Source organism: Sturnus vulgaris, chromosome Z (genome assembly GCF_052056855.1).
Source record: "Sturnus vulgaris isolate bStuVul1 chromosome Z, bStuVul1.hap1, whole genome shotgun sequence".
In the NCBI taxonomy this organism is placed as follows: Eukaryota; Metazoa; Chordata; class Aves; order Passeriformes; family Sturnidae; genus Sturnus; species Sturnus vulgaris.
In genome coordinates this window covers 66744930-66758760 of record NC_142283.1, presented here as the reverse complement: position 1 = coordinate 66758760, position 13831 = coordinate 66744930, and the positions used below count along the sequence as shown (strand labels likewise).

The 13831-nt window shown below is 37.8% G+C and overlaps 1 long non-coding RNA gene across 1 annotated transcript in view; it reads left to right on the top strand.

Annotated features, from left to right (window-relative positions):
* The window catches only part of LOC148219896 (uncharacterized), a 60045-nt gene that overhangs the window by 12451 nt on the left and 33763 nt on the right, over positions 1 to 13831 (top strand). The window contains exon 2 of the long non-coding RNA XR_015799265.1: positions 839 to 891. This is a non-coding gene — a long non-coding RNA (uncharacterized LOC148219896). The remainder of the gene's footprint in view (positions 1 to 838; positions 892 to 13831) is intronic.

Below are 13831 nucleotides of genomic sequence, written 5' to 3'. Positions count from 1 at the left end.
AAACAAGTATTATTATGAAATCATGAGTGATGCTGTTTTCTAAGGGACTATAGTCAAGATCACCTGGCTATTCTTATCTTTAATCATGTCTTACTCCGGGTTGTTTTCCATGAGATTTATGGAAGACATTTTTTCCCTTAATAAAATAAATTCATATTAATTTACCATAATGAAATTCAAAGTAACTTTCAATTTGGAGTTTTAGCTTCCGATAATTTCTTATGTAAAGCTGCTGCTATTTTTAGTCTTTCTCTCTTGCTTGCTCAAGGAAGAGTGTAGTGGGCTTTGGCTGGCTATCTATAGCAACTTTAGAATGTTTGGCTTTTTTATTTTAGCACTGCAATTTAATTAATTTCTAATATTTAAAATATTAACACCAAAATCCATTTGATAAAATGAATTTTATGTCTTATTTATGGGGAAGACACTTAAGGGTTTCAGTAGTTCTTAAAAACATTTACATTTTTTTCTTCTGGCTTTTTGTTTTACACTATAGTTTTTAGGTCTTCATTTGTATTTGAGGTAGGTTTTGAACTTCAGATTTATGTCTCAACACCTCGCAACAAATTTTGTAAATATTCTGTGAGGGCTTGGTCCTGAAACCTAAACACTTCTTCTTATTGAGGCACTGAAGAAAAACAGACCCCCTCATTTATTATGTGATATCCAGGAGACTAAGGAGATTTTGATCTCCTTTTTTTCAGGAACATCTTCTTCAGTAAGAATAATGAAATGTCATCATGCTAAGGTGAATCATAATAAATGTTATGTCTTGGTTGACACTGAAAAATAAATCAAAGAAAGTTGTGAGAAATATTGGTGACTTTTTTTTCCGCAGAGATTTGGACCAGCTCGATAAATTAAACAGTACGCGATGACAGCTTTGAGGCGGTAAGTAAACCATTCAGCAGATAATCTCCATAGTAACAAAAAAAAGTTTAACCATCTCAAACCAAAATAGCACATCTGGACCTGGCTGTGTCATATGGCAATAGGGAACATTTTATTGTTGTCAAAAGTCACAGCACACAAGAAAATTGCACAGCTTAATCCATGTTAGTAGAAATCAGTAAAGTACAAGCAATGTGTTTGGGAGGATTCTGATCCTATAAGACATTATATATTTGCTCACCTTTATTCTGTGTAAGGATCCTGTTGTGATCCATCTGCTCAGTGCAAGTTAGCAGTAAAAACAGGCTCTCCCTTAATAATTATTGAGTCCTGAACATTCTTGCTCATGAGAGTTGCCCTAAATCATTAACAGAATGTATTTGAGTAATATCTGATTCACTGCGTTCCTAATTAGCAGTATTTGATTTTAATTGCACTGAACTTCAAAGCTGAAGACCTATTTTACAAGACAAATTCTTCACTGCTAAAGATGGAATAATTTAATTGGTGTGGGTGCAGAAACTTGGAGATAAACACTGGACTGCTGAAGAGAACACAAAACTTTCTTCGGAAAGAACAAGACTGTGTGTGCCATCTGTATCTCTTCCTGAGAACAAAAAGGAGCAGGAGCTCCACTTTTCATTTTGTTCAAGCTGCATAAACTTTGGGTCAAGCCTTGCTAAACTTGTGCATACCTGATGGTAGGAGGCATCCACAGGGTGGTTTTTAGGAACTGTGTGGGGTTCAGCTTATCAAAACCCTCACTTTTGGCTTCTCTATGGGGTGTAAACTTTCCCCTTCCTAAGCCTGCAAGTAGTCAGGGAAGGAAACAGGTATAACCTTCATTCTGTCTTTGTGGTGAAATTGCCGTTTCAGGAAGTGAAATGGCATGGGAGTATGCAGCAGTTTGTAGGAATGGGCTATAGCACAAATAGTGTCTCTAAGCTAAACTGTTCCAGAGTTTGTGCTTCCTGAGGGTTTTCCTGGGCTGGAGTGTTTATGTATCTCTTGCTCAGGCCCAGGCCTGTTATCAAAGCCACACTGTGAGTCTCCAAAGCCATGAAAACTGTGCCACTAATCAGCTCTCTGGGACTCTGTGAGAGCTCTGCATCCAGTCTTGGCCTCCTGAATGCAGGCAGCCCTGACAGACTTCCCTAGTATGCTTTCAGCTCATCCTCATCCATGCCTCAATACAATTAAAGCTACAACACCCAGGAGGTAGCTTAGTCTACTTTGTCAATTCAATCTTTTTCATCCACTGAAATGTGCCAGGAAAGCTAAAAAGGGCCCATGTGTTCCAGAAGTAGGAGTAGAGGGGTTTCTAGATTTATGCCAGCAACGGTAACATACAGTGATTTTCACACAGCCTCATTTCTGGTACCACCTCCTTCCTCATGTGCCACAGCATGGTTTATGTTTCAGTCTTTCTGTACTAACCTATTCTTCCTAAGCTCTACCAGTTCACTTTTTGTTCTGGGACAGACCTAGTACCAGAAAGTCCTGTGCATGGGGATGTCCCTGTGTGAGTGAATTCTTCTTCCCCTTGCTTAAAAAGGACAGAGTCTGCCCATAGCAAAGGCTCCCTGTGTAGTAATCTTTAAGTATGGTTCAGATCTCTCTAAAGAAGAATTTGGTTTGAAGAGAGAGTCTGTTTCCACTGCATGTACCAAAAATATTCCCTAATCCTGACCTAAAAGGATAGCTTCAGTCACAAGCCAGTATTTGCAAAGTCTTGGCACAACAATGTATGCAATAAAAAATGATTTGACATAAATACTTCCAAGACAAAAAAAGACATGGGTGATGAAGCAAAATCAGTACCTCTAATCTAAATGCAACAATACTCGTGTTTTATCACAAGAAGTCTCCTAAGCTCACTCAAAGCATGTACTTCACCATCTTCCCTTTCCTGTTCCTTTGTTAAATAATTTAGTAGGGATATTTTGGATGGGATTCTCATCCGCATATGTTTATCTTTTAATGCAAATGTTCCCATCATCTATGCCCTCTCCCTTTGGCTGTGTGAGCGTGCTGGGCATTGTTTTTGGCTGGAGTGAAGGGTATATGGGCAATTAATTATTGCATTGCACAACAACATCCTTTAAAATTTAAGGTTGTCGGTGCTTCAGCAGCTCAGAGACCCCAACCCAGACTTTAACAATGTGTTGCTAAAAATGTGTTAAATGTTGTTTATACATTACATTTCTGGACAAAGCAAATTTCACTTGCACCTGCCAATGGTCAACTGATAAATATACACTGGTAGAAGTTCAATAGCAATGGGCCAGTGAAATAGATAAATACCACAAGACACCATAAGCATTGAAGGTTAGTGTTTTCCCAGCTCTCACACTCCAGTAGAGATAAATCCTTTTCTTAAAAAAGATTAAAAATAAATAAATTCTCTTTGCAAGTTAAAAAAAATTAAAATGCATATTCGAAACACAAAATAAATTCCTCTCAGAGTCTATCTGCAGTTATTGCTAGGTTTCCAGCCTCTCAGATGTTAATTATGATTTAATAAAAATTTGTGGTCAATTTTTAAATATAAAAGCATCTCATATGACTGGTTGCCAATTCTGAAGTCTAAAGGCCTTGCTTTATATTGCCGTAGTAGAACAGAAAATATAATCAAAGTTTGACCTTCAACTTTAATCCTATAAACAGAGAATTTGCTTACTTTACCTTGGAAACGGATGTGATTCATCACAGTAGCCCATAAATAACATGTCAAACTGTTAGACCGATCAATGAAAATAAGTTATTGAAAAATAATGTGATTGTAAAGTCTCTATGTAAACTAGCTTAGTGTTATTTTAAAATGAGGAGGGCTTTCAGATTGAGGTAAATATTTTTTTAAGGAGAATAGTTACTATGTAATAAATGCAGTAAACATTAAACATATTTGCCCCACGCAAGATATTCTTTTTCACGAAGAGTACCTTAATGTAAATAAGCATTAAAGCTCCAGAGGAAGAGTTGGGCTCCTCTCAGATGAAGACTGCAAGTGGCAGGTTAAACTGTCTGTTGCTTATCACCATGCCTGAAACAAAAACAGAGGGTGAACTCTTGTCCACATGGGAGCCCACAGGAACGGTTCAGTCATGTAAAACCTGCATTTGAGACCTCAAAGCTGAAACCAGAAGTTCTGGGATGCGAACTGGAGTAATTAAGTCTCCACTATTTATTTGTGAGTATTGACTCTGAAGTCTGACAACAGCAATTTAAGTATTTAATATTTAAATAAGCTGCTGTTTCATGGCTTATGTTTCCAACAGGAATACCCAGAAAATGCAGTATTTCACAAAAAATATCTTTTTGGGTGCAAAGATTCTGATTTTAAAATTCTTTGATGTAGTAGCACAACAGACATTTAAACATTATGACTATATGAGGATATTGAACTGAACTGAATATCAAAATCAATAACCTAAATTTGCTGCGTGTATATTACTGAGTTTTATTGTCCAGGTAACAAGAAAGTTATTTTACTGAACAGAAGGTTGAAGCTGATTAGTCTGCTGTGTCAGAATCAGATCTTTTCTGGCATTTATATCTACCAGCTGAAGTTTGATTTCTCTCCTTGCGTCAGTAATAGTGGAGAAAGGCAAGTTATTGTGATGCCAAAATAGAAATAATATTTTTCATCCTACTTTATTACAAAAAGTTTGTTTGTACATGATGGAGTCTTTCAATAGAAATAATTAATGTATGAATAGATTGCTTTGCTGTTCAATGAGGCTGGGAGGTGATGGAGTAATATCTGATGATAAGTACGTACCTTCCTTTTTACCTTGCATTGGTGCCATAAAAATTATTGAAAAATTCTCTTTTTATCTTTTACAGGAATAATTTTGTTTAGCTTATACTGTAAATATGTAAAGAAAGAATATAACGTAAACAATGATGGTTTTGTGAATAATTTTCTGTCAGAGCATCTCTTTAGTATTTTTTACATATATGTGACTTTGTGTTTTAATTTGTTAATATTAATGGAATATAGCTGCAGTCAGAAGTATTCTGGATTTGCATGACGACAGCTGGAAACCTCTCCTGGCCTTTCTCCTTGTCATTTACAGTTTATTTATTTACTTGAACCTCAGACCTGGTGGGAGGAAATGAGGAAATGTCAGGAATCCCACGTGGACTCAGCAAATCTCTGCCAATAGGAAGCAGCACCAGGGACCGCTGGCTGGGAACTCTGCCGCTGGTGAAGCATCACCTTCCCCGCTTTGCACAGCGCCTCACTCGTGCGCAGCCTGTGCCTGCCGTGGAGCCCAGCTGCGGCTCCAGCCGAGCGACGGGCGGGAGCCCAGCGCCCGGGGGCTCGGGGGGTCCGTGGGGTGCCACTGAGCGCGGGTGCTGCGCTCAAAGGTGTCTTGTCCGGTCACAGCAGCAAAGCCAGGACACCTCTGCTGTGTACTCAGCATTAGCAGAGTGCAGAAGAGCAGCTGCTGAGCTATAAGCATGCAGGACCCTGAGGAGAAGAGCCCATCCCGAGTGACTCTTAGCTCAAGTGGAAAACTAAGGATGGCACTAGGGCAGAGCAGAGCAGCAGAGGGAGGGCAGGGGAACTGGGCGCTGCACATCTCTCCAAAGCAGCTACATTTCCATCCAAGCCCAGCTACCCCTTGTTGACAGAGAGGACCCACCCCACCTGCAGAGGGAGGTGCTGGGGCCCTGCACTGTAGAATCTGCCCCAGCAGCTATCCCACAGCCAGGGTAGCCCAGGGGAACAGGAGCTTGATTTCCGTCATGCCCCGTAAGGGAAATGCAGCGAAAGACTCTTCTAAGTAGATTGGAGTAATGACAATGAAACAATTTTTGAACTGTTTATGTATAACTTCCTGAAATGTGCAAGACAGGAAGAAAAAAAGCACAAAGGTGCCTTCCTGATGATTTAACAAATGGCATTGCCATTCTCATATGCCTAGGATCTACACTTCCAGCTTTCATGTCTTGGTTGTAAAATGAACTTAGTACTGCAGTCAGCATTTGCAGACGTGCTTCGATATATTGTAATTGAAAGAACCTTTTAAAGAGTGATTTCCATAGCCAACAAAGCTTACTTTCTATTTCCTTTTTATGGACTACTATTTTAGACAACTGAGTGTTAAAAATCATCTGTATGATCACAAAACTTTTTAATGGCATCCCTTCCATAACATCGCTTAAAGCATACAGCACATAATTCTCTGTGTTCTGCTTTAATATTGTTTTTGATTGTGCAGATTTTTATTTTGTGTTTGAGGATTTATTTATGGAAAGAGAGACTTCTGATATGACTACTGTAGTATCAATTCTTCGGTCAATGCCGGACAGATTTAAGCAAATAAATTCCACTTAAGGTAGAGTGAAAATTCAAATTGCTCAGCCTGAGAACAGAGGAGACACTTCTTTAAAATGTTTTTATTTCCAAAAGAAACTTTTTTCCCCTTTTTTTAAGGGAAAGAATAGTGAACTCTAAACAACTTTTTGTTTTTGTGGTTACTATTCTTGTTTGATTAAAAGAAACATCTGTTTTAAGATGGAGTAGCAGTATCATGTCATTACTGCTTTCTCTTGCATCTTTCTCCTCTCACCCAAACATATGTTATGGGTCAGAAAACTTTTTTGTCATTTATACTGATAATGCAACTAATTCACCCATGCATGCTGTGCTGGTCTCATAACACATGCCAGTTTATCTCACACATTACTCATCATGTTGTGGAAAAGAGCCTGAAATATCAGAAAGAAATTTGAAGAACATACGACTGTGTCTGAGCCAAGAGAAGTGGTGCTGGGGTTTATAGATGCAGTTAATACTACTGTGAGCAGTGCTATTGCTGGCAATTCTGACAGTTTAAAAAAAAAAGTCACTTACTGAGTTCCTTGTGCTGGGTTGAGCAACTCACTAAAAATAAATCATCCATTCCTTTCTACTGCCAAGAAATAGAGGAGAAATATAAGCGCTGTAGTTAACAGAAAGGCTGACCTTAGAGATTCTGCTGCCCCAGAGCTGACGAGATTATAGGGAAGGGAGAGTTTATAGCAGAGATTTTAGAAACAAATGCTTTAGGATTTCATTCCACATTTGGGAAAAAACCCACTGAAAAACATTCAGTCCTTTGGGACATTTTTCACGACTTGTTTATCTTCCTCCATCAAGATTCAGCACTCATAAAATCTCATGCTGTGTTTGTATTGCTTTGTTGCAAGCTCTTGTTATTTTGCAGCAAATCTGCAAATAACTCATACTGGAGTAAGGTTGCTACTTGGCCATCTAATTTTTCACAAAAGGCAGCAAAAAATAGATATACCACTCATAAGGCTGTAGGCAAGATTGCTGCTCATGCTGACTCCAAAAGACAAATAAATTCATTAACTTGTTTATAAAATCTAATTATCATTAATTGTTTTTGTGCCATTTTTCATGCACACTGTGAATGGGAGATTAAAAAAAATACCAAGCAGCTATTGTTCTTTCATCAGAATGATGACACAGGCACAGTACTCTAAAGGGCACGCTAACAAAACTTTATGTATTCTACCCCAAAGATATATTTCTACCATCTTTGAATGTACAATCCAACTGTGAGATACCACAGCACTGAGTAGAGTCTATATAATTAAGCTTGGTTGTTTTGTGTTTGTTTATTTTTTTTTCCAGAAAGGAGTTAATGAAATTATTTGCATTTTAAATTAGAACTAAATTTGTTTGGGAATTCACAAGCAATTTGGTATTTAGCAGGTTTCTCTGACCTAACTTAATATGTCTGCTAAAGGAAAATACTTACTTTATTTCTATAGATGAATCTAAAGTGTACATAACATACTCTGTAAGTTTTAAAACACCACTAGATGCATGACAGGGCATCATAGCACATATTCACATCATACTTATTGGTGGAAGAAAGGTCAAACAGCCCATGGAATTAAACAATACATTATATTATATTATATAATATATTATATATATTATTATATTAATATATAATATAATATTATATATTATATTAAAATTCCTCAATATTCATCCAGATTTTTGTCATGTTTCAAGCCTTCATTAATGTTACTGTTTTCTGGAAAGTCTGGATTCTTTTAGATGAACCAGCAGTATTGGCCTTCAGTAATTTGTTTGATGGAAAATAATTTGAAAGTATATGAGAGGTAATAAATAAAACTGAACTTTCATTCCCTTTTTCAGCTTTGCTGTGATGTATTTTTTGGAATAGATTTACATTTATGACTAAGGATAGTGTCATCAATAATTTATCCTTCAGCAAAATGCATTATGTTATAAATTTAATCACACACCAGATCAGACTATTCTAATTTTAAGACTGTGTTATAAAAAAACCCCCTCTTATTGAGAGAGATGCCATATCCATCTGTGAGAAGTGCCTTAGCACTCACCCTTAAAGTATGAAACTATTTCAACAGGCCACTATCTAGATAAAATACTTAAGTAATTTTTTGTGCTTTGGAAAACATTTTGAAGTTTGTTCATTTGTTTCTGGTTTAATTGAAAGGTATAGATATCAATAACTTTTGGGTTCTGTATCTCTGAATTTTCATTTATTTAAGGTGGACATAAAGATATACCCTCTAAGACTTTGAAACTATCTTGACAGATGGGAAAAAGGACTTGAAATTAAAATAAACAAAATATTTTAAATAGGAAGAATGAGATAACTGAACAATTAGCAGGAAATAATTTTCATTATCCATTAATTTTTTTTAAAAATCTACCTGTTAGAGTTAACACTATAATTTGTGAATGACAACTTTTAAACTTTTAAATTTTAATATACATTTTGCATTCAAAAATATTTTTAATGTCATTTCATGTTAAAATAATGAAAAAATAATAATTAGTTCCCTTTTCTCTCTCTAGTAGCAAAGGACTTCCATCAATATTTTTGTGTTTCTAGAGTTTTAAACATCAGTGAAGACAGGAGATAAATATGTCCCTTTCAATCAATTCTTTAACTGTTTCTCCACTTATAGGAAGAAAGAATACAGTAATGGCAATATAGAAAAAATTAATATAGGCCATTTTAGCTATTAGTGAATCTTGTGGAACAACACTTTAATTTACTGTTGAAGTTAATGAAATTCCACACTATTCCTTCTGCAGAAGCCATTTTGCAGATCTCTGAGTTCCTTAACATTTAAAACAATCAACAAAAAAATGCACATTAAAAATAATTCAGTACTTTTGTTCTTAGATGCTGTGATAAAATTACATTTATGACTAATTCCATTTTCATATTGCCTTTCATCATGCCAGGTGACAGGCATTTTTGAGTGATTTATTTTGCATAAACTCCAGTCAACCTTGCGGTAATTATCCATATGGAAATCTTTGTTCACTCATTTTAGAAAATGTAAAACCGCTTCCTCTGCAGTGGAGAACTTGTCTTGTTTATAGACTGCTATCATGGGAGTTTTTGTCACTGCCGTGATTTACTTGGAAGTGCAGCTTAATCATGCTTGTACGATGATCATTGCTTGGCAGTTGTGTGGTTGTATGTATCTGCCAGATCTGTTTTCTGTGTAATCCATTATCAAACTGAAGACAACAATTACACAGCTTACTGCAGTGTGGCTTCAAAAGCTTAACTGATTGATTTTATTTTATCCTTACATATATTATAAATTAATAAAATCCTTCCTGGGGTCAGTGATTGCAATGCATTCAAAGCGGGTATGTGCCAGCCCTCCTTTTGAATGTTTGGTGCAACTATTATATAAACAGAATTTCTTTATCACTGTAATATAAAACAGAATTTCATATTATGCATGTTCTATTTTCAGCGAGGTTTATCTTGAAACACTTATCAGATCTGATCAACTTCTACTGATGCTGCTTATGCATTGTCAGTGGTCTCTTAGGTGTAATCCATTTTTGACAAGGTTTTTGACATTGCAACCCTGAATATTTTACCAATAAATTTTTACATTCTTTGTAACCATATAGAACTCCAACACTAGCATACAGACCACAAAAGCCAGAGAGGAGAAAAGAACTGTCAATAGAAAGATCAAGGCTATATCTGAATTTGGAAGTGAAAGAGAAACTACTGAGGCTTTATGAGCTATGGACTGTCTTCTAGTCAAAGATGACTAAGACAAAGCAGTCCATCCTCATTTCTGCTCTCCTTTCAAAAAAATTCCACACTAAATTAAATCTCTTGCTGTTTCTGACATTCATATAAATGACCAGGAGAGAACACTGACCAGCAACAGCAGATGGGAATGAGTCCAAAAGAAGTTTCTTAATAACTATTTTTACATACAAATAATATTTCTGTGTGGTTTGTGGCTGGGAAGCAACCTCTCTTACTCTTTTAAGCCACTTTATTTTTCCTAAAAGAATTAAGGTTGTTTTCAGAAAGACAGTGGGACTACTTTCCTCATGTGTTAGTATTCAATAACTGTCTTGGTATCTATGAAGGGCAGCATGATTTCTGGATGTCATGGTTTAACCCAAGCTGACAACACACAGCACTTATTCTACCACAGCAGATGGGGAATCAGAAGAGAAAACCTGGGAAAACATAGGCTGACGTACAGACAATTTAATAGGGAAAGCAAAAGCTTTGAACACGGGGAGAGCAAAATGAGGGATTCATTCACTGCTTCCCATGGGGAGGGAGGTGTCAGCCATCCTCAGGACAGCAGAACTTCATCACATGCAACAGTGGTCCCTCTGATTGTCCCATCCTTTCTCCTTCTTCCTTCACCTTTATGTACCAAACATGACATTGTATGGAACATAATGTCCCTGTGGCCAGCTGGGGTCAGCTATCCTGACTGTGTCTCCTGTCAAATTCTTGTGCATCCCCATCCTACTCGGCAGTGGGGGATGAGGAACAGAAGGCCTTGACTCTGTGTAAGAGCTGCTTAGCAATAACACAGTCATCCCAATACGTTCCACACTCATTCCAACACAAAAACATAGCTCTGTATAAGCTAATATAGAAAAAATTAACTCTAAGATAAAATATTGCCTTTGTCCTTAATTGCTATTTTGCTGATGTCTCTTCAACTGGCAGCAACATTTCAGAGCTCGTTTAGGAAGAACCAAAGACAATACTCAACTTTTGGTCTTCTGTTTTGATGGAAGTCTTCTTCTTCTATTCAATATCTGTTGAACATAGATTTCAGATTTCTTCAAATTCCATTAACGAGAGGAAGTCTCCCTTAGGAGAGAAGTTGTTGTAGTACTCTAAATTGTGGGGGCTTACTGCAGAAATTTTGTACCTTGTGGCAGATCTGATCTACTCCTTCAAGGCATGACCTTGTGTATTTTCTGCGCCGTGGGATCTGCATCATGTGCTGATTGCTGGGGGGCTGTATGTCCTCCACTCCAACATCTCTTAGGAAAGAGTTGCCAGTTGAGTTTTCATGTTATATTCCAGGTGATACATGCTGCAGTTGTTTGTTACTTGATTGTGACCGACTTCCAGGGCAACTTGTGGCAGTTTCCACCACTTAAAGTACAATTTCTAATTTTCATCACTGAACTTCCAATTTACTCGAGATGTTAAATAAATCTGAATTTTTTTTCCTATATATTTCTTTCTGATTCTGAGAAAAACACACTAAAAAATTTAATGAATTCTCTCTTGCCTTGAAGTGGAAAGCCAATAACAATACATTATACATTTAAAAAGCATTTCATTAAAGTTAACATCGGAATATACTGCTAGTTATAGATCATTTAATTGTTATGTATTAAGCATAAGATTTTTCTAACATTCTTCTCAAGCTTTCATATTCTTGAAATTTATTATGTCAATCGTCAGCTGCTATGACATCACAAGATGAATTCAAAGCAATGATTACTTTAGTATTTAAAATGCTTGGAGTACACCAATTATTCAGACTGCTAAGTGAAAGTAAAAATGTCAGCTTAGCTCTCTATAATCCCATAATGTTTAAAGGTTCATGAATTACACATAGACCAGAGAGAAAGAGAGAAGTTAGTTTGAGTAAAAGACATTTTCTCTGGAAAATATGCTGAAACCAGATCCTTTAAAATATTCTAGTAATTAATCAGAGTGATTTAAAACACTTGATTACTTAAGTCCTTGTGTTTGAATTTACTTTCAGCATAAAGCTTTCTTATATTTATTGGGAATTGTAAGTAAACAGTGTGTGTCTAATGCTTTATAGATTTTCATCTGTAAAATGGAAGGATAGAGGTCTTGCATTTTTTGCTATTTGAACCAAGCCATAAATACAGGGACCAAAAACATGTGACTGAGTCTCAAAATTTTTATTTATTTACTTATTTTTAAATCCCGTGTCATCATGTCACTTCTGAATATCTTAGTTTAATATTGAGGTACTTCAGAAGTAAGGGTATGTTTTCCCTACTGGTACCAGGTAACGGAAGTAGAAGAAAACAGCCTTGAGACTAGACTCAGTCCAGGAAACTGTTGCAGAAAAATATTACTATAGGCTGATAAAGAACTAGAGTGCCAAGAGCTTTATACATAGAATCACAGAATCATTTAAATTGTAAAAGACCTCTAAAGTCATCTAATCCAATTATTGACCTAACACTGCCAAGTTCAACATTAAACCTGAAGTGCCACATCTACATATCTTTTAAATACCTCTAGAGATGGTGACTCACTGACTCTTTTGGGCCACCTGTTAAAATTTCCATGGAGAAGTTTCCTCGAACATCCAGGCTGAATCTCTTCTGGCACGACTCGTTTTCTGAGAGAAATTCCACCTTATTGCAACCTCTTTTCATCTAGTTCTAGAGAATTAGAAGTTCTCTCTATATATCTTCCTTTTCTCCTGACTTAACAGCCCCACATCTCTCACTCACTCACAGCACTGGTGCTCCAGACCCTGCCCCAGCTCCGTTCCCTTCTCTGCACTCACTCCAGCCCCTCAGGGTCTTTCTTGCAGGGAGGGCCCAGAACTGGACACAGCACTCGAGGTGTGGCCTCAGCAGTGCCCAGCACAGGGGGACAATCCCTGCCCTGCTCCTGCTGGCCACACTATTGCTGATCCAGCCCACGATGCCATTGGCCTTCTTGGCCACCTGGGCACACCCTGGCTCATGGTCAGTCACTGTCACCAGCACCCCCAGCTCCTTTCCAGCCACTCTGTGCCAGCCTGTGGCACTGCCTGGGGTTGTTGTGACCCAAGGGCAGGACCTGGCACTTGGCCTTGTTGAACCTCACACCATTGGCCTCAGCCATGATCCAGCCTGTCCTGATCCCTGTGCAGAGCCTTCCTGCCCTCCAGCAGATGAGCATTCACACCTAATGTGCTGTCACCTGCAAACTGACTGAGGGTGCACTTGATCCCCTTATCCATCTCATCAACAAAGACATTAAACATGACTATCCCCAGTACTGAGTCCTGGAGAACCCCACTGGTGACTGGCCACCAACTGGATTTAACTTCATTTGCTGCTTTTTGGGCCCATCCCTCCAGTTTTTAACCAAATATAAAAGGCACCTGTCCAAGCCATGAGCAGGCAGTTTCTTCTGGAAAATGCTGTGGAAACAATGTTGTTGGAGGCTTGACAAATGTCCAGGCAGACAATATTCCCAATTTTCCTCATACATTCAGCTGGTCAGCCTGTCATAGAGGGAGATCATGTTAGCCAAGCAGTTAGTCAAGTCTATGCCTTTCATAAACTCATCTGGCTGGGCATGATCCTCTGTGTGTCACATAATCAGCACTCAAGATGACCTTTCCATAGCCTTGCTCCAGTACCAGGGTCAGGCTGACAGCCTTCTAATTCTCTTGACTCTCTTTCCTGCCCTTCTTGTAGATGGGAGTCACATTTGCCAACTTCTGGTCAACTGGAGCTCCCCAGTTAACCAGGACCACTGATAAATGATAGAAATGGTTCAGTGAGAACTTCCACCAGTTCCCTCAGCACCCTTGAGAGATCCCATCTGGCCCCATAGATCTGTGT